The 23,959-nt window shown below is 33.5% G+C and overlaps 1 long non-coding RNA gene across 1 annotated transcript in view; it reads left to right on the top strand.

The window, feature by feature from the left end:
- Positions 1-7,847, top strand: part of LOC137210786 (uncharacterized) — a 457,872-nt gene extending 450,025 nt beyond the window's left edge. Inside the window, exons 2-3 of the long non-coding RNA XR_010936727.1 lie at positions 5,252-5,312; positions 7,776-7,847. This is a non-coding gene — a long non-coding RNA (uncharacterized lncRNA). The remainder of the gene's footprint in view (positions 1-5,251; positions 5,313-7,775) is intronic.
- The last annotated feature ends 16,112 nt before the right edge of the window (positions 7,848-23,959 follow it).

Below are 23,959 nucleotides of genomic sequence, written 5' to 3'. Positions count from 1 at the left end.
TTTTTGTTTTAGTCAAGTATGCCTGCTCCATAGAATTTTCTCTTAGACAAAGTCAGGTGGAATCTTGGGATGACAACTCTTTTCCTTCCACCATCTCTCCATTATGACTCCACAGTTATATCATTGATTTCTTCTAGTAGTCAGCCAAGATATAAATAGAACAGTAACTGTCAAGTGCATACAGTTCCTAACCCTAACTCTGTTCCTATGTTCACCAAAATCTGAGCTCTTTCAGTATTTCAGATATCAGTTATTTGAAAGGTAGGAAAATTAGAAACGTAGCCTCTATTCATGAGAAAAAAAAAATGTAGTGTGGCAAACTTGTCATAATTTACCTCATGTCTAAACAAAAGATTTGAAATATCCTATTTCCTTTCAAAGGGAGTGTTTGGCTTTTCCTTTCCTTGATATTGATGTTTATAAACTGTCATGAAAGTTAGGGTAGAATAAAAGAGCCATTAAAAGGCAGCAATTAAGTAAAATGCAGCTATTTTTCACCTGTCCTTAACAAAATCTGTGTATTTATGATTAGACATTATAGATTATTTGGAATGTATGTCTTTCTGAAATAATATATTTTCTTAGGGATTCCAATAACTGATTTGACTATGACATTTTAGAAATGGGTACTTGTTCTACTATAAAATTATTTAGAATTTGTTATTAGTCTAAAGTTAACATATTCATTGACATATGGTATTCCATATTTATTTCTAATAATCCTAGGTATCAGGGCAAAAGTAATTACCTACAGTTTATGCATCCGGTTCCTATTATGGAGTTTACCACATAGTTTGGTTGTAAAAATAAGTTATATTAGTGCCTTTTTTAAGGTTGTGATGGAAAACTCATTATATCTGCTTTAAATATGTCTAGACTAAAATTACTAAAGCTATTTCTAAGGTAGTAGATCTTTGGCTGTGAACTACTTATTTGCCAGTGTGTTGGGCTGGACCCAGAGCAGTTAACTGAAGCAGGTATCTACCTACTCCTATATATGCTCTGCACCAGCTTCTGCAGATGTTGGATGGTTTTCCATTCAAGCACCCATTCCAAATAGTGTTCTTTGCAACCAAAATGTAAGATCTCACCTAGTCTTCAAAGCAGGCACATCATTTTTTGGTAACAGTGAAACTGTAGACTCTAGGTACTCAATAGATGATAATATAATCTTGACTTCTCTACTCTTTTTTTTGTTGTTGATGATGTTGTTTTTCAAAAATTTCATTGTGAGAAATAACATTCTTGGAGTTTTTCCCATCATACACGGTTTATCCACTCTTTTATGTCATAACATTTACCCTAAAATCATGTCGATTCATCAGAGATTTTGCATATTTAGAATAAATTATTTTGAATTTTTAAGAAATGTTCTTTATTGAACTTCACTGTGTAATGCTATGGTTATGATATGTTGATGAAATGAAATTATTTATATAATGGTGTACTCCTTATGAAAATCAAATTTTTTTAACTTGATTTTCTCGTACATGTGATTTTTAAAGCATTGCACATGTTTGTGTAAGTTCTGTCCTCTTAATTATGCACCCATAGAATGCAGTTTTATGCCTGCTTTCCTGACCCAATTTGACTGGGTCCTGCAGTTCCATTTAGGTATATCATTTTCCTCTCTTATCAGGTCTAATATGTCCATGTGTTGGTCATGTTGTTGTGACTTAACTTCAGTCATTGGCTTAGTGCTTAGTAGGGGAGGTAAGGACAAATTCTGAGGAAAGGTGCCTCTTAGGATTGTTTCAGCAATTGCACTGTTACCTCATGCCTGGAGCTATGTATTACCCTAACCACCGGGGATGGGGTAATTGTTACCAGCCAGATGGCAGACGATCCAGTTCCCAAATCCTATTCCATCATCACCATTCTCAGACCATGCCTGGCACCCACTGTTACGAGTTGGGTTCACCTGCAGTAGCTGGAGACCAGGAAGCTGGAGGTGTATTAGCGAGTACTCTGAGGACAAACATTTATGAAAGGGGAGGCAAGTAAATAGGATTAGGGAAGAGTCCTGACGCAGTTTTTACTGAGGCCTTAACCCACCTGACTGGGGAATCTGAATCTAGCTTAACTCTTCACAGTTGTCCTGAGTTGGAACAAACAATCCAGGCCTCTATGCCCCTGCATCGGAAGGTCATTGGTTTCTGAATGTAAGCTTGGATGAGGCTGTTCTCTTCAGCTGATGTGTTCTCAATTTCCTTAAAGGAAGCTGACAGCTGAGGGATTTCCAATGGTAGCTTTTCCTGCAGTTATGGTAATGAATGTCTTCATCCTTGAAGGGTATCTGGGCAGTGCCTCACAGCATCCTCCACGTGGATTAATAAAAATTTCCCCATATAATGTATTCTACTGGAATCTAGGAGACATCTATACTTCATCAAGTTTATAAACCTTATTATGCTTATTGGCTATTCAAGTTTTATTTTCTGTGAATTTTAGTTTGGATTTTTTGCACATTTTAAACTGGACCCTTTTGTTTTTATGCTGAATTTTAGGAACATACACTACCTATATATAGTCTTTGTGGTTTTTACACATTATGTATAAATTCTGAGTCTATGCCTAGTCTTTCACTTTGACTATGATTCAGTTTGGTGCACAATAGGTTTTCACTTTAATATATGTGAATTCGTAAAATTTCCTCTTTGGTTTTCAATTAAATGGCCATTCCAATTTTTCTATTGTTTTGCACATATTATAAATGTTTAGTGTGCAATAGAAATCTCTTATAAAATTTCCTGATGGATTTTGTACTATGTATGGGGTAGATGTATTGCTACTGATTCTTCTGATACAATTTTGTTAATTGTTACAGGTCAATTCAAATTTTTTTTTTTTCCTTGAGTCAATTTTAAATAACTGTGTTTACGTATGTGTGTTTGGGTGTGAGGTTTTGGGGGTGGGGAGCAAATTGATGCTTCTAATTTTAAAATGTATTTACCTAAAATTGTCTGTATAAGTCTTTCATCATTTAAAAATCCTCAATTGTATCTGTATTATGACCTCTTTTAATTTCTAAAATTGTTTATTTGATCTTTCTGTATGTTTTCTTGATCAATCCTCAAAAAACTTTTCTATTTTACTAGTTCTCACAAATCACTAAATTTAGGCCTTGTTGATCCTCCTTATTTTGTGTTCACTATCGTTATTTTCTGTTATCTCTATATTTTTCTCTTTATATATTATTTAGTGATATTCTGTTTTTTTCTCACATCTTAAGTTGGATACTAGGCATATTAATATTCAAACTTTCTCCTTTGCTATAAACATTTAATGCTAATTTCTCTCCGTGTATTCTCTGGTAAAACTATTTTTGTTGAGTTTCAATCTTTATTAATATATAGTGACTGTTCTTAACCCTAAAAATCCCATTTGACTTAAATAAAGCAGCACCAGCATTTTCTTGCTTTGTATTTGCCTGATATATCATTTTTCTTCATTTCCATCATTTTACTTGCTAACTTTCATCTTTTCCATATATTAGGTTGCTTACTAACAGCATATCACTGGATTTTGTTTTGTTTTTCATTCTATTCTGATAATATGTTATTGAAAGAAAAAATTCATTTCATTTATATTTACATTTCACTTAAAATCCAAAATCCCTACAGTTAGATTTTGTATCCTATATTGTGTTTCCTTCTTACCCTTCCTTTATAATATCTCCTATTTCTTTTTAATTTTCTTCCTTTGTTTGAGATTGGCAGTTTTATCTTTAATTCTTAATTTCTCCTGCTACTTGATTTAAAAAAAAAAATTAGTTGTTACCTACAGAATTTTTCTATTTCATTTGATCTAATTATATCTAGCTAAAGATAATTTCTGTACTCCTTCCCCAAATACACAGGATTTGAGGACATACTTCTCAAACTATCAGTGGTGAAGAATCTTTTTCTCAAAATTTCCAATTCTTCATAGACTGATAAGTCTGTAAAATAAATCAGGCATATATAAATACCTGTTCTCTGTTATTAGGTGTCTCATATCCACTTGGGGGAGGTGAGGCAACCCCAAGCTGGAGCATTAAAACTCTCCTATAAAATATTTAAAATAAATAAATTATAGATTATGTTTATGCCAAGATATGCAAGACATGCCAGTCTTGGTGTTGCCACAAATTTTATTTTAGGTTTCTTATTTGAAACTTTGCGTATAAGCTCCATGAGGGTAGAGACTCTATCCCCCAAAGACTTTATTCAACAAATGACTCAACAGTTTGCTGAATAACCACACGCTGTCAGGATGTACTTTTTCTTATACTTTAGGAGAGAAGGGACTTGTCCAGTGTTAAAGAATTAAGACTAGCTGTAGCAATATCTGTTCCCACTAATTCCTTCACAGGTTCTTCTCTGAGGTCAGTGCCGATAAAGCCACATACTAGAGATCCACATATGAAAAATCAACTTGGCATCAGTGGGCCACAATAACTAATGCTTAAAACTTTGCTACTAGCAATATCAGTAGCACAAATAAGATGGTAGCTGTCGTAATATTGGTTAGAGTTGTATACCACCAACATCTGGTTAAGAACAGAAAGTTAACTTTGACAGATTGGTGAGTAGAGGACCGAGGTGGTGCTGGTTGGAAAGGAAAGATAGGTGTCCTTCCTGGTTTTTATTTCCTCTACTATGCTTTTATTACACCATCTAACAGGAGTAGCCATTTTACAGGAATTAGTTTTCAAAAGAAATCAGGCACTCTTAGGTGAGTTTTCTTGAGGACATTTCAGAGAAAGACTGACACCAATATCCTTATGAAAAATCAATGTAAAGTACTAATTTGATACAAGCTAAATTCAGGTGAGGTTCAGTCATTAGACATATATGGTCTCTACACCTCTTTACTCTGACAACCACATTTCTTGCCTTATAGAAAGAATAAAACTCGTTTCATTTCGAGATCTCACAAAAGGAATATCATACAATTAAGTATGCATTTGCTCCCACAGTCATTATCTAAAATATTCCAGATGAGGATTTTTATGTGCTCATTCATTCCATCTAATTTCAAATATTAAGATACAGGTTATTTCTTTTTCCTCTAAAAATGAAATCATACATTTTCTAAAGGAAATAAAATAAATGCCAAGATATGTTGTTTTATTAAAAATAGTAATCTGCCAAACATGTGTTAGTATTTTTTCTTCAAATATATTTAAAACACTCATATCTATCATATCCTTGTCACCTTTTATTTTTTACTTCCTTGCTTAAGTTTTTCTTTTTCTCTTTTTTTAAAGAGGTTTCCTGGCTTCTCTATGGGGCTCCTGGTTTTCAAGCTGCTAGAATCCTCCAGACCAGGTAAAAAGAACACAGTATACTAATGTGAATTTCTGTGGTAGAAACTTAGTGCCATTTGTTGGTTTAAATATATGCACACACTTTATCTAGACTCTAACATACATGCATTACTATTCACCAAGGTTGTTTCCATCTTAAGCTAATCCTTGGTAAATTGTTGCTCAGTGCTGCTTCTTTTTTGCACTTTTGTGATTTTGCTTTGAATGTATGTTATGCTTTATTTCTTCTCTTTCTTTCTTGGTTTGTTTTTGTTGTTGTTATTATTGTTTCATTTCATTTTATGGTTTTTTGCTTTAACCATTCAGATTGGCCTTGAATTATATCAGGAGAGTAGCCTTTTAGTAATCAAGGTCAATATGGAATCTCTAATTCTAATAAGTCACATAAAGCTATTGCTGTGTATCATTCCACAGGGCAGAGTAGAAGCTGTTTTATTGACCAGACTTTCCTAAGGGGACCTTGTAGCATTTGCAATTTTTGCCCTAGGGGGCCAGTAAAGGAGACCTCTATTGCTCTTTTAATCAGTACCAGAATCAGCAATTAACCTATAACTGTAGCTGGTGTCCTAGAAATGAGGCAATGTAATCTTTTCTCATTATTTCTTATGGGAAAATTGCCTTTGACATATGTGCTTTAACATTGCTCACACTTTTCAAGAAATATCCTTTTAGCCTACATCAATCAGTACGCATATTACCTCTTCCATAAATGGCCACATTTTGTCCTACCTGACCTAGACTTGTCTGCATTACATTTCTTCTTTATGCTTTCAAGGGTGCCCTGTGCATATTTCCATCATAATACTTATCACAATGTATTATAATCATCATTTTACTCCCTTGACTGTAAGCATTTTGAGATTAGAGGGTGTTTATTTTGATAAACTCAGTTCCTAGTAGAGTGACTGATTCTCCATTAGTAATGGCATTTCAGATCAACTTTAGGAACTAAGATAGTCTCTCTGCACAATGAAGAGTGCCTAGCACATAGTAATCTCTCAATAAATATTTCTTGAATTAGTTTCTGAATAATAACCCCTAACATACAATACTTCTTATATGATCAGCATAGTTCTGACCTTACATATATTAATTCATGTAACCCTTTACATATATTAATTCAAGATCACCCAATAGATAGGCCAGTATTTTTCTCATTTTACAGATGAGTAACTGATGCAGGAGCAAGTGAATGAATTTCCAAAGGGCACACAGCCAGGAAGTGGCAGTACCATGAGTCAAATCTAGTCAATTTGGCTCCTAGGTCCATTCTTCCAACATTGTTGTAGGAAAAAGTCAGCCTCAGCAGAAAGAAACACCTCTCTAATGAAACATTTTCACATACAAGAGGAAGAAGTATTTGTACTTATACAAAAGACTAAGTAGAAATATATGTTTTATGGCTTATATGAGAGGTAAAGGCAAATTTATTATTTGTATTCATGCATATTTTTCATGTAACAAAACTATCATTTTTTAGAGAAGTTTGTGAATAGAATGTAGTCTCTCTGTTTTATATCTGGAATTAAAAGACCCAGTGTATAACTAGCAGTTTTGAAAAGACTCTTAATTCTTAATGTTGGACTGTTACAAGTATTTGGTAGTGTCTAAATTAATATTACCAAGATAATAAAATACTACAAGAGAAAAAAGATATGCATCATCAAAATTTTCTCATTAATGAATAGTGTTTTAAGCGCTCATACTAATGAAATGGGACTTAGAATAAAAACACATCAGGCAATATTCAGTCAGTATACTCTTGGTAATAAAATTAAAGAGCTATGTAATAGCAGACTGTGGTGCATTTTATACTTCATTTTAAAACTTTTTATTGCCATAAGGCCTTGAACTACTTGATTCAATTGCATTAGAAAACATTCACAAAACTTAAAGATATATTACCTTAAATTTATAATTAGCTCTAAAAACACTTTAACAGAAAAAGGAACGTTTATAGATAAACCTAAAAATTGGGTTTGAGATACAGTGGGGTAATCTGACATGTACATGCTCCAGTTAAATGTATTCTGGTTAAAATCTTGGCTGAATAAATACATTCTCTGCATAAAATTCTAAGGAAAAAGTATCAATTTAAAATTTTGGTTTTAGGCATTATTACAAGAAAATTCATCTTGAAGTTAAAATAAGTACTTTGTTCTCTTGCCGAAATTTGAATTTTTGCATGCAGTAATCTGAGTCCTAAATTTAAAGATAAAAGTGCTTGAAGTTGAAGCTAATCCTTCATTTTTCACATGGTGCTTGGTTTATTTGAAATTGGCTACTTATATTACTTTACATAACCTTATTTTATTTCATTATAGATAAAGATATAGATACACACATAGATGCAAAATTAAGATGATCCATCCATTTAGATGTGAGTCTTTATCCTTCAGTCTTTCTCTTATGCTGCCTAGCTTCCAATGATTCTCTCTCTCTCTTTCTCTCTCTCTCTCACTAGCCAGTGAAGAAGACTAGAGGTTTTTGATTTGACAGTTATGGGGTAACAGTGATACTATTTGGTAATGTAAGGGTAAGTTACAATCTCCTTTACACTATGATCTTCTTCTCATAATTCAAATGTTCTTATTTCCTTTAAACATAGTATACCTGTCTTTGTTACTTCCTGAAAACTCAGTTTCTACTGTGATGGCATCCTTAGAACTTCCCCTTGTAGAATCTCTTATGGTTTTGAAGGATACCATTATTATTGGACCATGAGAATTATGACTCTTATGTTTGTGGAAATTGTGTGGATTAAGCATAAGTATCAAAAGTTCACCAACTTAATTCAGTAGACATTCTCTGCAAAGAAAATAAGACTACAAAGAAAATAATTATAGTATGGCTTAGGCACAGGTGATTATGCTCCACAGATAAAACCATGAGTAATTCAGAAATCCATGCATCTAAACACTAGTAGAACCTAATCAAGATGCTCTCTCAGTGGTAGTAAAGTGATGCCTTTCCGTGTAATCTGAATGTGTTATTAACTTCAGGTAAATTCAGTACACTGTATAATAGTTTTTGTTCTAATCTACTTAACAATGCAGAGGGTAAAAAGACAAGGTGAAATGTATGTGTGTGTGTTCTTTTAATTCTTCTGTAGCTTTGAGAATATCAAATAAAAATTTAACTAGTACCATAACTTATAGATTAATATAACCATTATGATTAATATAATGGGTAAAATTTACATAGCATAGAATTTAAGGATATGAAGTTAAGTACCCCATAACTACTTAGTAACTGTTTGATTTTCAGCCAAATATATAGATTTCTAGGCCTTGTTTGCCTATCTGTTAAATAAAAATATTAATAGTATCTACTTCATAGGAATTTTCTAAAATTCAAATAGGACAGTTGTGAATACTAAATGAAATAATGCATAAAAATCACCAGCAGAGTAGCTAATATTTGGTAAGGGCTCAATAATTACTTGTGGTTATCATGATGATTTACATATATATTTATAATTTTTCAGTTGTATATAGTTTACATCATTGAATTCTCTTAACAATGAAGTAGGACAAATATTTTATTTCTTTGACAATTTAGGAAATTGAGGCTGAAAAAATTAAGTCAATTGTACAACATCACGTAATTAGTAGATATAATTATGATGTGAACCCATTGTTATGACTCTAGGAACCATACTGGGGACAGATTAATTAAATAAATCATTTATTTAAAATTATTTTCTACAAAATACCTATATCACAAAATAATCTTGTAACATAAAAATATCAATTTAACTTCTCTTGGGTGTTTAATTCAGAATCATACATAAGCATTGTAAATTATTTTAGATAATCATGTCCAATTTATTCAAGTTGTATTCTATTGCCTTGACAAGTTTCTGAGAGTCTTATATTGGTAGGCTTCAGTTCCTCATAGACCTCATTCTGAATCACCGGTTATAAGCCATATGTGCTGGGAATAGTGAGAATGAGGCAAAGCAGAGTCGCTGTTTTCACGTAACTTCAGAGTGTCTGGCACAGAGTAAGAGAGTAGAAGCTATAATTACTGCTATCAGAATATTTCAGTTGTTGAAGAACAGAATTCATCAATTTCTATCTAGGTTTCTAATATCAAAGTGAACGTCATGTTGAATGACTACATATTTAATATAGTAAACATAATTTGGGAAGTATACTCATTTCAAATTGCATTTTTATAATAATATAAGTAACACAAATGGGTGAGATCATCTAACTCAGCTTCTAGAACTTTAAAATTTTTACTTCTTAAAACTTGGAACTATTCCAGTGACTCAGAGCTAACTCATTGTCTCCCCATTCTAATCAATGCTGTCCTCTGCTTAGGACCAAATGGGTACCCTCATGACTTCCCTAGATTATTCATGCAAAACATATCTAGTCTTTTTTTAACTTTCTATTTCCCAAGGTAAGTGTCCTTGTGTATCTTCAGTTATTTTTCATGTAACCTGTTCTGAGAACTGCCCCATGCTGCTTCCTCTTTTTCTAAAAGTGTTTCAGTGTGTCTATAAGAGTTCCTCTCCTAAATACCAGCCACAGAACTAAAGGGAAGCTGTGACATTAGAAGTAGGTTCCTAACATCTTCTGATTTCTAAGTAGCAGTAGCAACTTTCTGACCTCAGGATAGTGGTGTGACTTAAATGTTAGTGGCAGAGTCCCTGACTTTTCCTTTTCCGGCCTGATCATTGCTTTGATAAGCCCTTAAATTCTTGAAATGTCTCATTGTATTTTTGGGTTTTTTTCTCACTGAACCCTAAATTATCGAGTTGTAAAATATGTATAGTGTCCAACCCATAGTGCTTAGTACTTAGTACATTAAGTGTGAGTACTTTAATATTTAATTTCACTTAATTTCCTTTGACAAGCATCCCTGTTACAAATCATTGAAAAATTAGTGAGTATATTTTTAATATGCTTGATCAGAGAAAATAAGTTCAAGAATAACACCTTCTCATGTGTAAATTCATTTACTAAATATTTATTGGAGGCTATTATGTTCTGAAAATTGTGAACATGATGGCTAGCAAAATTAGACACAGTTCATGTCTTCATATATTCCATTTCAATGAAAAATGCACTCTACAGAGACAGAAATAAATGAATTAGGGAGAGATATTTCCTTTTAGATCAGGATTACATTTCTCATAAGCTGGAAAATCTAGTGAACCTTGGTTTACTTCAATAAGAATATCCAAGTGGGCCTTTTTGTGTCTGTTCAGTCACTGAATTCAGTAACAACTCTCTTTCCTTTTCTAGATGTTGCCAACACTATCATACAGGCATGTGTGGGCTTTTCAGAAAACACTTCCTTTTGGACAGCTGAACATCTACAACTTCATATTTCACAAATACAAAGATTTCTTTATGTTTTAATGATCTTTCCTTGTCTTCCCTTGTTATACATATCACTTAGCACTACTGATGATGCACCTTCAGATTTCTTAATCAAGTTTTCATGAATTTCCTATTCTAAGGTTTCTTTGGGAGCCAAAGAAACTTGTATCCATTTTCTGTTCCTATCTCCTGTTCTACTGGAGCAAAACCACTTTTTGTCTTGCAAGTTGCACAGCAGCTAGAGCTTCTTTTCACTTTGCCTTCAACTAAGTGGACAATTCCACTCAACTTTTAGTTAACATCAGTGCTCTGGTTTAGAGTCAGAGAGAATCTGTATTCCTAGATACTTGGGACTCATGATTCATCTGCAGACAAGATGGAGTGTTTACAGTTCAGGCCCACTTTGACATATTTCAGATGTTAAAAGTTAAATCAGATTTATAGCCTGGCTTCAAAGTGAAAACATTTTGGCCTTTAGTCTTATGTGGAAATGCGTTTTGAGTTTTAAAAAGCGAACACACAAAAAATCCACCACCCCCCAAAAAAAACCCCAAAAAACTGTTAGTGAAAATTTTTGGATTTGACTAATTTTTAAATTGGATATTGTAAGTTTGCCTAAAATAATAATTATCTGAGTTTTACAGAGTTAAGTGGTGGGCCTATTTATGTAGTCTATGGTCCCAAGTAAAACTATTTCAAATTATGGGGATAAATGGGGATAAATGGGGATAGAGCTATGATATAGATATATCTATGGAGAAACTATACTAGAACATTGAATGGAAAGCAATAGTAACCAAGGATTTAATTATTATCCCAAACATACCTAGTTTGAGATTATTGAATCTGGCATATTTAGTATTGCTTCAGAGTTTTCTTTTTTTTTCCCCTGCCCCAAATCTACCATTTGAATAGTTTAATTCCCCCTCTCTTCCTCAGGAATCATTTTTGTACTTTTCCTACTTATGCTGAGCCCAAGATTTGTGTATAAACCTGACTACTTAGGGAGTTGAATATCAGTATTTGAGGGTAGAATTGGGCCCATAATGGATATTGAAATAAAAAGAATAATGAATTAAAAACCTGTGTACTTAAATGTGTGTTTTCCATTTCTTACTGAAAATGCTGCTCAAATGAAAGCCAATTTTCTTTTTATGAACTGAACTCATAATTAGGAACTTGAATTATAATAGTCATAGAAATAGTAGTTATAATGTGGACATATTACATTTGATTAGATTTTGCATGAGGGAAATTTTCCTTTATATTTACTGGGCATTTAATTCTAGCTCCACAGAAGGTAACTTTGAAATTTCAGGCTGTGGACTGTGCCCTGCTCGACTGCTCTGGCTCAGTTACGGCAGCCCACGGAGCATCAGGGCCAGTTGCTAAAGACTGCTTGACTCGAAAATTGTCATTTCAATTTTTCTGGGTTTCATTTTATATTATTTTTTAATAGTGCGGCTGCATTGTCCATGGTATAAATCTGGGAGCAGGATTTGCATTTAGAATGCTGTAAAATACACTGCTCCTTCGGGTATGCTAAGGAGGGTACCCTATACCAATTCACATAAATCAAGATAAGAATACTAAAAGCAAAGCAATTTGATTAGGTACTAAATTCAAAACATTACAAGATTGTGGTCTAACAGTAACCAGCATCGTAAGTCATCCTGCATCTATAGCATTGTCTAGTGTGGAAAATTAAAATGACAGTTTTAAGAGATAAAGGCAATCTTTTTCCTATTGAGCTTTAGGGTTCTTGCCAGTTTATCTCGGTTATGAGGTGTAATGTAATATTATATACACATCTACTACAAACACTGAGACTTTTATAGACATGTCAAAAGGGTACCACTTGATGTAAAATAAAATGAATTACAAACTTGTAAAAAGTTCCATGGTTTACTCTAACAGGGGTATACTCTTTCTCAACCCCTTCTGCCATCTTAAATCCCCAGGAGAAACTGAAGAGAAACAACTGTAAATTTTACTTTAAGAGTTATCAGAGCAATAATGTATACTTTTCCAATGTCGGGGATTAAAATCTACCTTTACTTTTATTATGAAATAATATCATCAAAGTTTACACCTTACAAGTGAATAAATTTTCTGAAGATTTTCAGGCTTATATTTATGTAATGCATGTATGTAATTTTCTTTACAGAAGTCTTGCAAAAATCTTACATATATATGTATTTTTTATTTCAAGTGGTATCATAAGACTATAATTTCCTTGCATTTCTAAAACAGATATGAAAAAATGCATCTAGAATATAGATTAGGAGCCTTCATTTTTTTCAATGTGTCCTCTTTAAAGCTAACATAACATAATTTTTTTCTTATCTTAGAGTCTGTCAATGACACTGCTGTGGGCCTGATTGTTTTTTTTTTTTTTTAATGTGTAGGAGATGTTTGTCAAGTAATAACATTCCCTTCCTATCAAGTTTTACAGCTTTTATATGGCCAGCACAACCCATTTAAACTCATATTCATTCTATACATACTCGCTTTTAGTGATATTTCTTCTTTGTATGCCCTCTTATAATTAGGAAGAAGGCCCTGAAAGGCTCAATTAGTCAACACGTGAATGTAATTATAACTCTTGACATTTTTCCTCTTTTCTCCTTGTATGTATGTCTGTGCAGTATATAGTATAACCTACTCAGGAGAAAATTCCAACCAGCAATAAATTACATATTGAGCTTTTAGCTAATTTATGGCAAACATTCAGCATGTTTGCCTAAGAGACACTGTTTCCTTTCACCTATATTAAGGACAGTAGAAAGAGTAAAACTGCCTTATGTAGCAAGCTTTCTCTTGCATTTGCAAGTTGAACTAAACAACCAAACTTCTAGTCAATTCTGTGCCATGTGTCCAACAACATACAAGTCCAAGCTTGCCAACAGAGGGATTCTTAAGAGGCCTGAAGTTCAAGTGGTGAATTAAAGACATATCAACAGCATTGTTTTAAAGACTACAATTTACAGCTGTCAGTAATTAAAGTCTGAGCGCAAGAATCAAGATTTTACTCTTTATATAGCATTAATTCTAAGCACCAAGTTTCCCAATAGTGTTCATCCTAGCATGAATTCTACAAGGGCCATCCCAGATACTAACAGACACCACTCTGAGAAGCCATTATTTCTGATATTTAAGAGCGTCTTTCTTCTCTTGGGGCATTTACAGTTGTTCTCAACACATGGTAAATTTCCAGAGACCATATTTCTCATTATGAAATAATGCATTTTCAACATATTTTGGATTAGAAGGAATTTTTAGTCTCAGTTCATACTGAACATGCAAATGGATGACCAAAAAAATGTTTTGTGTAAGTGCCTTTGTTTCTAATTACCTAGATGGATAAATTATGTTAATATTAGCATCTTGTACCACGACTACTAGGTGTAATTATGCAAAGTGTTTACTGTATCAATCCATTAGGTGCCTTTCACATTAACTATGATGTGAACAATTTTCTCTAGAGGTCTGAAATATAGTAATTTAGGCTTCTACTCTTAACGCTTCTTACATTCTCTTGTTTTTATTCCCAATTAGAATCAACTATCCTAATCTGTCACTGTCTAAACCTACTTGTTTACATTTTATTCTTATCTTGTCTGGCCTAGATGGGTTATAATGATAACAGCTAAGAAGAAGTAACATTACTTAACTGCATTATCACATTTAATCCTCATAATAACTCTCTAAACCAGATTTTATTACTACCCTCATTTTACAGATGAGAAAACAAAAGCTTTCAAAGATACAGCTCTTCAATTGTGGAGTAGGGATTTTTAACTCAGGTCTAAAGACCTCAGAGCTGGAGACCTTCATTATCATAGGCAAATTACTATTACCTTCTACACAACTGCTATGTATACATAGGGTCTTTCCTCTGCCGTATTATTTCCCTGGGCCTTTGTCACCTGCTCAGCTCCTTTGTTGCCTGCTTTGAACTTCTTCCTACTATCTGTTACCACTCAGATTTCCCATCCACATGTCTTTCTTACTCTACAAACTCTTAGTTGGGTACCTCTTAGGAAAGGTGGCTCAATATTAATGAATTAAATCTAAAACAGAGTCACCCATATCTGGAAACGTTTAGTTTATTTTGCTTAACCAAAGAGTATTGGGCTGCATTATCCTTTGCCTCTTTGCCACTCCGTCTGAGTAATGCAGCTCCTAGACATCTGCAGATTCAACAATGGATCTCTTACAAATATTGAAGGATGTTGACCTATGGGTGGAGGTTTATCTTGAGCACTACAGCTGGAGGTCTTTCAGAAGAGGTGTATCATGTGAAAGGAGGATGTGGAAAAATCACAGAGCACTCAATCAATGTCGAAAAATATAACAATTGGAAAGAACAGAGAAAACATGAGAGTAGTGGTTCTAAAAAAGAAAAAAAAATATTGGCCAGTTTGTGTAAAAGTATCTTTACATACAAGTTTAGGTACTTGATGTTAAATTCATTTAAACCAGTATTTACCAGGCAATGGAGGAATACCAAGATTATGAAATTATCTGAAAATGTCAAAAGGTAAAAAGATGTATATGCAGGAAATATTTATAAATTAAACTTCCTAATGGACAGTAAGTACTATGAAAGATCATAGAAGAGAAAAATTAATATGGAACAAAATAAGGCCCACAGTATCATTTTATTTACTCTAAAATTATGTTCTCTCGTAAGTAGGAAAATGTCAATGTAACTTTGTGGCCCGTTAGGCACTATTTTTTATGACATATAATAGCATAGTGTTCCAGTATTAATTTGATTTTCTCTTTGATGCTTTGGGAATACCTACATATTATCTTAATTCTAGAGCAAGATAAATTTCTAACTATTGTCATATAACTTGAACACTTGCCCAGGTCTGAAAGTAAAATAGGAGCAGACACATTCAAATAGGTTTTCTAACACGGAAGGGGAGTATACAATCATAAACTACCAATAGAAATACTGTGGATTATAACCCAAGAAAATTAAAAAATGAATCTAAAATAAAGAGCACATGATAAAAATAAATATTAGTGTGAAGAGGGCAACAAAATTTAAAGTTAAATCCAACACTTATTGGCACATAATATTAAAACACTGAAACAACATGAAAGTGAAATACCAGGGAATATCTACATGGAAGTACTAGAACAAGACAAAAAAAGAGAAAATTGGAAGCTGTTTCCAAATGTATATATGTAGTGTTATGAAAAACTCTAAACAGTGATAACAATATTAAAGGATGATCATTAGAAGAAATTATATGAATATCATATCTATACACAATACACATATTTCAAATCCCTGAAATAAAATATAAATAAATATTAAGAAAACTAGAAGGAATAATTCCTAATTAATTGTATCATCAATGTCCAAAAATGTGAAGAGGAAAACACTACTTAAAATGACTGAGACTCCAGAAATGTATGTTGCTGTGCGGACGGGGGATTATCAATAGCAAACACAATCAAAGATCAAATCCAGTTTTATGCTACTTATAAGAAACAATTAAAGATACACAAAATATTGTATTCAAAGAGATGGAAAAAGTATTTAGCAGACAAATAATAACAAAAAGAAGCAAAGAATTATTGCTATCAGGCAAAATAGAAAACACAGTGAAATTCTGAATATGTCTTCAATTCCACAGGCATTATTCATTATTTTCCTTCTGCCTGAAGAAGGACCTTTTATTTTTCTTCTATTGCAGGTGAGTTAGTGGCACATTTTTCTCGGTTTTCGTTGATCTGAAAGCTTTTATTTTGCCTTCATCTTAAAGGGTGCTTTTGTTAGGTATATTAGTCTCAGTTGGCAATTATTTTCTTTATATATTCATAGAGCCTATTCCATTATTTTCTGAGTTTGTTTTTGTTGAGAAGTCTTCTGCTAATCATACTGTTTCTCCTTTGAAGGTAATGTGTGATTTTTCCCTACTTTGGCTGCTTTTAATATTTTCCTTCTTTTTTTTTTTTGCAGTTTTTAGCAGGTTGTTTTTTTTTTTTTAATTTTTATTGGAGTATAGTTGCTTTACAGTGTTGTGTTAATTTCTACCATACAGTAAAGTGAATCAGCTATACGTATACATACATCCCCTCTTTTTTGGATTTCCTTCCCATTTAGGTCACCATAGAGCACTGAGTAGAGTTCCCTGTGCTATACAGTAGGTTCTCATTAGTTATGTAATTTATACATAGTATCAATAGTGTATATATGTCAATCCCCATCTCTCAATTTATCCCACCCCCCTTCCCCCTTGGTATCCATACTTTGCAATTTTGTTATTATAAGTCTAGGTGTTGTTTTCTTTTGTATTTATACTTTTTGGGGTTTATAGTGCTTCTACAAACTAAATTTATTGCCTTTCACTGGTTTTTGAAACTTATGGGCATTATTTCTTCAAATATTATTTCAGCCTTATTAATAAATGTATTCTAATTGTCCACTGGTTAGACTTTTGGAAAATGTCTCACTTGTCACTTTTTACTATTTTACAATTTTAAGAATTTTAAAATTCTTCTCTTTTAAAATTTATCTTTATCCTCTTTACTTCAGTTTGTATAGTCTTTATTGATATATTTCCCAGCTTACCAATCTTGTGTTCTGCTATGCCTAATATGCTGTTAAATCTTTTCCTTTTATTTTTGAGTTATTTATTATGCTTCTTAAGTCTAAAATTCCCAGTTTATTTTTTCTAAGTACTATTCTCTCATTAAATTTTCATATTTTTCACTATTTTCATAGACACACACATCATCCTATCTCCTGGATCTTGTAATTTTTTTAAAATTAAATATTGGATATTATAAATAAAAGCTACAGAGGATCCAGAGTATATCATTTTCCTCTAGAGTTTCTACCCTTTCTACTGTTAGGCAGATTGCAGGTTGATCATCTGAATCCATCTGGAGACTAAGCTGAGGTGAGGGCTGGGTTTTGGTTCTGCTTTTGGTTTGGTTTTGGTTTCAATGAGGCTCCATCTAGCTCCAGTTAACATTCACTCCTAGGCCATACTCATTCAAAACATTTAACTGAGAACCTTGTGTGTTTGCTGGAGCTCCTCACCTGGCTGTTCCTAAATTCTAATCTCAGTCTCCTTAGAAAGGAAAGAGATTTTTCTGATTATCTTCCTGGCCTGTTGTAACTCAAGTTTTAGACTTTGCAGATGTCTTGGGAGAAAGATGCCTGTGTGGCAAGCTGTTTTCTGCCCATCATTCTCTCTGGCATCTTGGCCAATTTTGTATTTTTGGCCCCCAAAGATCACCATAAACTGCTGTTTTTTTCTGTCTCCCAGCAGTGACCATTTGCCCAGGCAAAGTTTGTATTCTCAGATTTATTCCCTGCACTCAGATATGGCAATTTCCCAGAGGAAAATGCAGCTACAGGAACTCAGCTCAATTCTTCCAGCTCTCCTCTGTGCAGGATCTTGGCCCTGTAATCCTTATTGTTTCCAGCAGCAATACTTTGTGTTCTCCCTGGCTTACTTTTAGTTGCTTCAGTTGGCATGTGTGTCTACCACAAGCTCCTTTAACCTTGCTGTAAGTAGAAGTTCTTGAACCAGTTTTCTTTAAAAAGAGAGAGAGAAAAAAAAATATATATATATATATATATTTAAAGGAGTATTTGTTGAATGTCTACTGAATCATATACAATTTTATTTGTTCCTCTCAGTAAATTTTAAAAGTTTATGTAATCGTCTCCATTTTTAATAAATGAATTAAAATTACTCTTCAATCTACATTGTCTCTAAGAAGCAGATTCTGAAATCATCTGTTTTTTTATGAAGGAGAATTCTGTGCTTTTCCTTCTATAGTCTATTTCCTGATGCTGAAAGTGAAGGAAAGGTAGAGCACCTTCAGAAGCCTTAAGTCAGAGAAATGTGACACTCTAAGAAGTTCGCACTTGCCCCATGGACCAATTCTGTGGAGCCGTTCTTTGTAATCTCTGTTTAGGTAAGTGTACTGCAGTAGTTGTGGCCAAGGGGGAGAAATATAGTAGGAAATAAATTACCATAATTGTATTATATATAACATGTATTGAGGATTATTTATGTGCCAAGCTCTCTACATGTGTTAACATGTTTAAAGTTCCCAGCAACCTTATGGTCTAGATCTCTTTTTTATTTTTATTTTACTGAGATGGAAACTAAGCCTCAGAGAAGGCAGTAACTTAGCCAAGCCTCATAAAATAGTACGGTGAATAGTTTGTCTTCAAAGCCCAAACATTATCCATTATCTCACTGCCTCAAAAGTGAGAAACCATTCTCTTCTTCTTGTTTGGGAAAATAAAACACCCCAACTTAGAGAGGAGAACCAATGAGACAATTTTGGGGCGGAAACTTGGAGTGATTAAATCTAATTTTTTTTTAACCTCTTTATTGGAGTATAATTGCTTTACAATGGTGTGTTAGTTTCTGCTCTACAACAAAGTGAATCAGCTATATGCATACTTATATCCCCATATCCCCTCGCTCTTGCATCTCCCTCCCACCCTCCTAATCCCACCCCTCTAGGTGGTCACAAAGCACTGAGCTGATCTCCCTGTGCTATGCAGTGGCTTCCCACTAGCAATCTATTTTACATTTGGTAGTGTATGTATGTCAATGTTACACTCTCACTTCATCCCAGGTTACCCTTTCCCCTCCCTGTGTCCTCAAGTCCATGCTCTACGTCTGTTTCTTTGTTCCTGTCCTGCCCCTAGGTTTCTCAGAACCATTTTTTTTGTTTAGATTGAATATATATGTGTTAGTATACGGTATTTGTTTTTCTCCTTCTGACTTACTTCACTCTGTATGACAGACTCTAGGTCCAGCCACCTCACTACAAATAACTCAATTTTTTTCTTTTTATGGCTGAGTAATATTCCACTGTATATATGTGCCACATCTTCTTTATCCATTCATCTGTTAATGGACACTTAGGTTGATTCCATGTCCTGGCTATTGTAAATAGTGCTGCAGTGAACACTGTGATACGTGACTCTTTTTGAATTATGGTTTTCTCAGGGTATATGGCTAGTAGTGGGATTGCTGGGTCATATGGTAGTTCTATTTTTAGTTTTTTAAGGAACCTCCCTACTGTTCTCCATAGTGGCTGTATCAATTTACATTCCCACCAACAGTGCAAGAGGGTTCCTTTTTCTCCACACCCTCTCCAGCATTTATTGTTTGTAGATTTTTTGATGATGGCCATTCTGAATGGTGTGAGGTGATACCTGTTTGTAGTTTTGATTTGCATTTCTCTAATAATTAGTGATGTTGGCATCTTTTCATGTGTTTGTTGGCGATCTGTATATCTTCTTTGGAGAAATGTCTATTTAAGTCTCCTGCCCATTTTTGGACTGGGTTGTTTTTTTTTCTTTTTGATATTGAGCTGCATGAGCTGCTTGTATATTTTGGAGCTTAATCCTTTGTCAGTTGCTTCATTTGCAAAGATTTTCTCCCATTCTGAGGGTTGTCTTTTCGTCTTTTTTATGCATTGGGAAATTGCAAATATTTTATTCCTTTTTATGTTTTACAACATTAATAGTCTCTTTCAAAAATACAACTCAAGTGCATTTGAATATGAAAATATTGTTGGACACTATATGTAAAGATGCCAATATCAATTTTTGAATGAACAACAAACTAATATGTTCTCTATTGTAGAATACAACTCTAAAGTGATGGAAAAGGACCTGTTTATGGGATGATATAGTTCCATTTCCTATGATTTTCATTATTACAAGTTGGTTACAATGGATTCATGGTCTTATTTTTTTTGTTTGGTCCTTATTTATTAGGATGAAAAAGTATCAGATATTTGTCTGTAAACATCATCCATCTAATGAGACCTTCTAAATAATCCTAGTTTTAATTTCATACATGAGAAAATGGAGACAAAATAATTTCCCTAAAATCACCATCACTTCTTTTTTTTAACACAACAGGTTTTTATTAGTTATCCATTTTATACATACTAGTATATATATGTCAATCCCAATCTCCCAATTTATCCCACCACCACCACTACCACCACCACCACCCTGCTTTCACCACTTGGTGTCTACACGTTTGTTCTCTACATTTGTATCTCCATTTCTGCCTTGAAAACCGGTTCATCTGTACCATTTTTCTTCCACATATATGAGTTAATATATGATATTTGTTCTTCTCTTTCTGACTTACTTCACTCTGTATGACAGTCTATAGGTCCATCCTCATCTCTACAAATGACCTAATTTTGTTCCTTTTTATGGCTGAGTAATATCCTTTTCTATATGTGTGCCACATCTTCTTTATCCATTCATCTGTCGTTGGACATTTAGGTTGCTTCTGTGACCTGGTTATTGTAAATAGTGCTGCAATGGATTCATTGTCTTATGAATGAAAATAATTCTGATCCAACAATCTCCTCTGAGGTACAACAAATAAGAATTATAGAAAAAGACCTACTATATCAGACAGTTCTGACTGCTCCTTTCCATTTTCATTAAAAATGAAGCTCTGGGATTTCCCTGGTGGAACAGTGGTTAAGAATCTGCCTGCCAATGCAGGGGACACAGATTCGAGCCCTGGTCCAGGAAGATCCCACAGGCCGTGGAGCAGCTAAGCCCGCAAGCCACAACTACTGAGCCCACGTGCCACAACTACTGAAGTCCGTGTGCCTAGAGCCCCATGCTCCGCAACAAGAGAAGCCACTGCAGTGAGAAGCCAGCTCACTGCAATGAAGAGTAACCCCCACTCACCACAACTAGAGAAAGCCCGTGTGCAGCAATGAAAACCCAGTGCAGCCATAAATAAATAAATAAATTTTAAAAAATAAAGAAAATGAAGTGCCGACAAAGGTTAATATCTTAAAAAAAAAACAAAACAAAATGAAGCTCTGCCGCAGATTGGCTTCAAAGATATTTTAAAGATTTAAGTGCTAATGCAAACAGAATTCCAATGCAAACAGTTTCTTTAAAGTACTTCAGTGCGTGCTGGGCTGTGGGAGGGACCTGGAGAGGTCTCTTAATCTTGCTTAGATCTTTCCATTAATGGAGTGCTATAAAATTACCTTCAACATGCAGGAGAAAAGTGGTCTTACTGGGAGACGTTTGACTTCTTCCTGAATTATCTTCCACTCAACTAAAATTTAGTAAACCATTCTAAATAAAGAAACAACTCCATCTGCAATACATGGGTTTCGGTTTGGGATTATTTTATTAAATAGTAAATATTTTACTGTTTGAAAGCATATGGTATACAAATAAGACTTTCCAGAGAAGTCAACTTCTCACTGGATTGCATTCCATTCTTTTTAGTGCATAAACGATTGGTTAAAGTATTTAAAATTGGTTAAAGTATTTAAAATTTAAAGTATTTAAAATTGGTTAAAGTATTTAAAATAGAAATATATTGTTTGTTTGAATTTCAGAGTGTAGTTCTTTGAGTCTATGAAAATGTCTAGCAAAGTCAATGCAGGCTCACCATAGTCATATTAAGAATCCTGGTGGTTCCAATTGTGAGGTCATTAAAGTTGAAAATCTGGATCACATATTATGCATGCTTATGAGCAGTCTGCATACCACATAAAAATCTAATATAAAGAGAATTTGGATAACAACTAATTAATTCAGCATAACCAAAGAAGCTGCTAAAGAAAAAAGGACAAATTCTATCATTCCTAGAAATCTGTTTGTTCAATGATCAAATTCCACTTCACTTTTATCTTTTTAGTTATGTAAAATATTACAAAATATTTTTATGTTAATTTGCTCCTGATGAGAGAAAATTTTTATATTTAAACATTTGATTTTTAGATGTTATTAGCTTCAATTTTTCTTTATATTTTTACTTTAACCATTACACAGTTTAAATACAGAAAAAACAAATGATGATAAGAAATGAAAATGAAAAAGTGTAGCTTTCTGTTTACAAAGAAGTATGTTCTTCCTGTTTTCTCTCCTTATTTCTAGCCCATCCAACTTTGTAATGGAGAAAGGGTGTTGTTGCCCAGATGTCAGTAATCAATGTGACAGCCAGAAAAAGATTTGATATGTGACAGCCAGAAAAAGATTTGATATCTTATTATGAATAGACCCTCATCCTATCCATCTATCCTATTCTTGGGTATGACCAGCATGGTGAAGTAAATTCCATCCCGGGCTCTGCCACTTACCAAGTAACCTTGTATAAATAACATATTTTAGATAAATCACATCTTTGTAACTGCAATATGAGAATAAATATATGTATTCTGTAATACATTTGTAGAAGTGAAATTAGTAATATTTTGAAGTAATTTTTTAAGTGATAAAATTCTATACAATTGTTAGTAACTATTTCTACTTAGTAGAATTAGACTTAAGTAGAATTAGAATATTCTACTTAGTAATATCGCTACTATTAAAGGCTCTGCTCACATTGGGTCATGGGAAACTATTCTCCCTCCCTCTCTAGTTTATAGCTAGATGACTTCAGTCCCCTCCACTTTATTTTATAGAGTGGGGAGTCCAGCTGTGAAAGCCTACACTAAATTAGATGAGTACAAAAACAAAGATCAGGAATGATGTTCTCATTCCATTGTTGCCCCCATCTAAGTTATCCCCACCATATTTACAACAAGAGTTTTACTTGAAGTGCCCCATAAATCAAATTGAGTATTTACAAGAAGCCCTTTTATTTCAGAGATTTAAACACAGATTGGATGCTTGGATAAATATTGTACCTTTTTTATAAAATACTAGTTTAACCAAAATACCATTAAATACTACAGAACCAATAAATAAAACAGCATTCCGATCCAGACATATTATTAAGGGAGGAAGCAATCAGGTCTATAAAGTAGTTCTACATTATAGGAGGGTAAACTCTTACAAGCCAGATGCTTTAATTTCTGTTTGGCTTTTGTTTAAAACAATATGTTCTGATGTATTTTGTAGTCATCAGAAAAGCCTCACTTAATCCAAGTACATTTGTTTCTTCCAATTCTGAATGACGTGTGCAATTTAAAATGCTCTAGCATTGGCTTTTAATGGTCTTAAATGAATAATGTCCATCTGAGACTGATGATTTCCTTTGATATCAACAATTTAAAATTTCCTAAAATTTAAAAAAAAAACAACACATTTTGCTCTTATTTACATGTGACAATCTCTTGTTTGTTTGTTGTAAATTGGAATCTCAGAATTCTTTCAATATTTTGGTCCTCTTCTAGATATGTTACTTATTCCTAATCCTTTATGAAGAAGGCTTGATGTGGACTGTTTTCAGACATTTGTGTTAAATACAGTTTTACCTTGAATTGACATCTCCTTTAGATGTTTAGGACCGAGAAGTAAGGAAAT

Source organism: Pseudorca crassidens, chromosome 2 (assembly GCF_039906515.1).
Source record: "Pseudorca crassidens isolate mPseCra1 chromosome 2, mPseCra1.hap1, whole genome shotgun sequence".
NCBI classification, from domain to species: domain Eukaryota; kingdom Metazoa; phylum Chordata; class Mammalia; order Artiodactyla; family Delphinidae; genus Pseudorca; species Pseudorca crassidens.
This window is presented reverse-complemented; position numbering and strand designations above follow the sequence as displayed.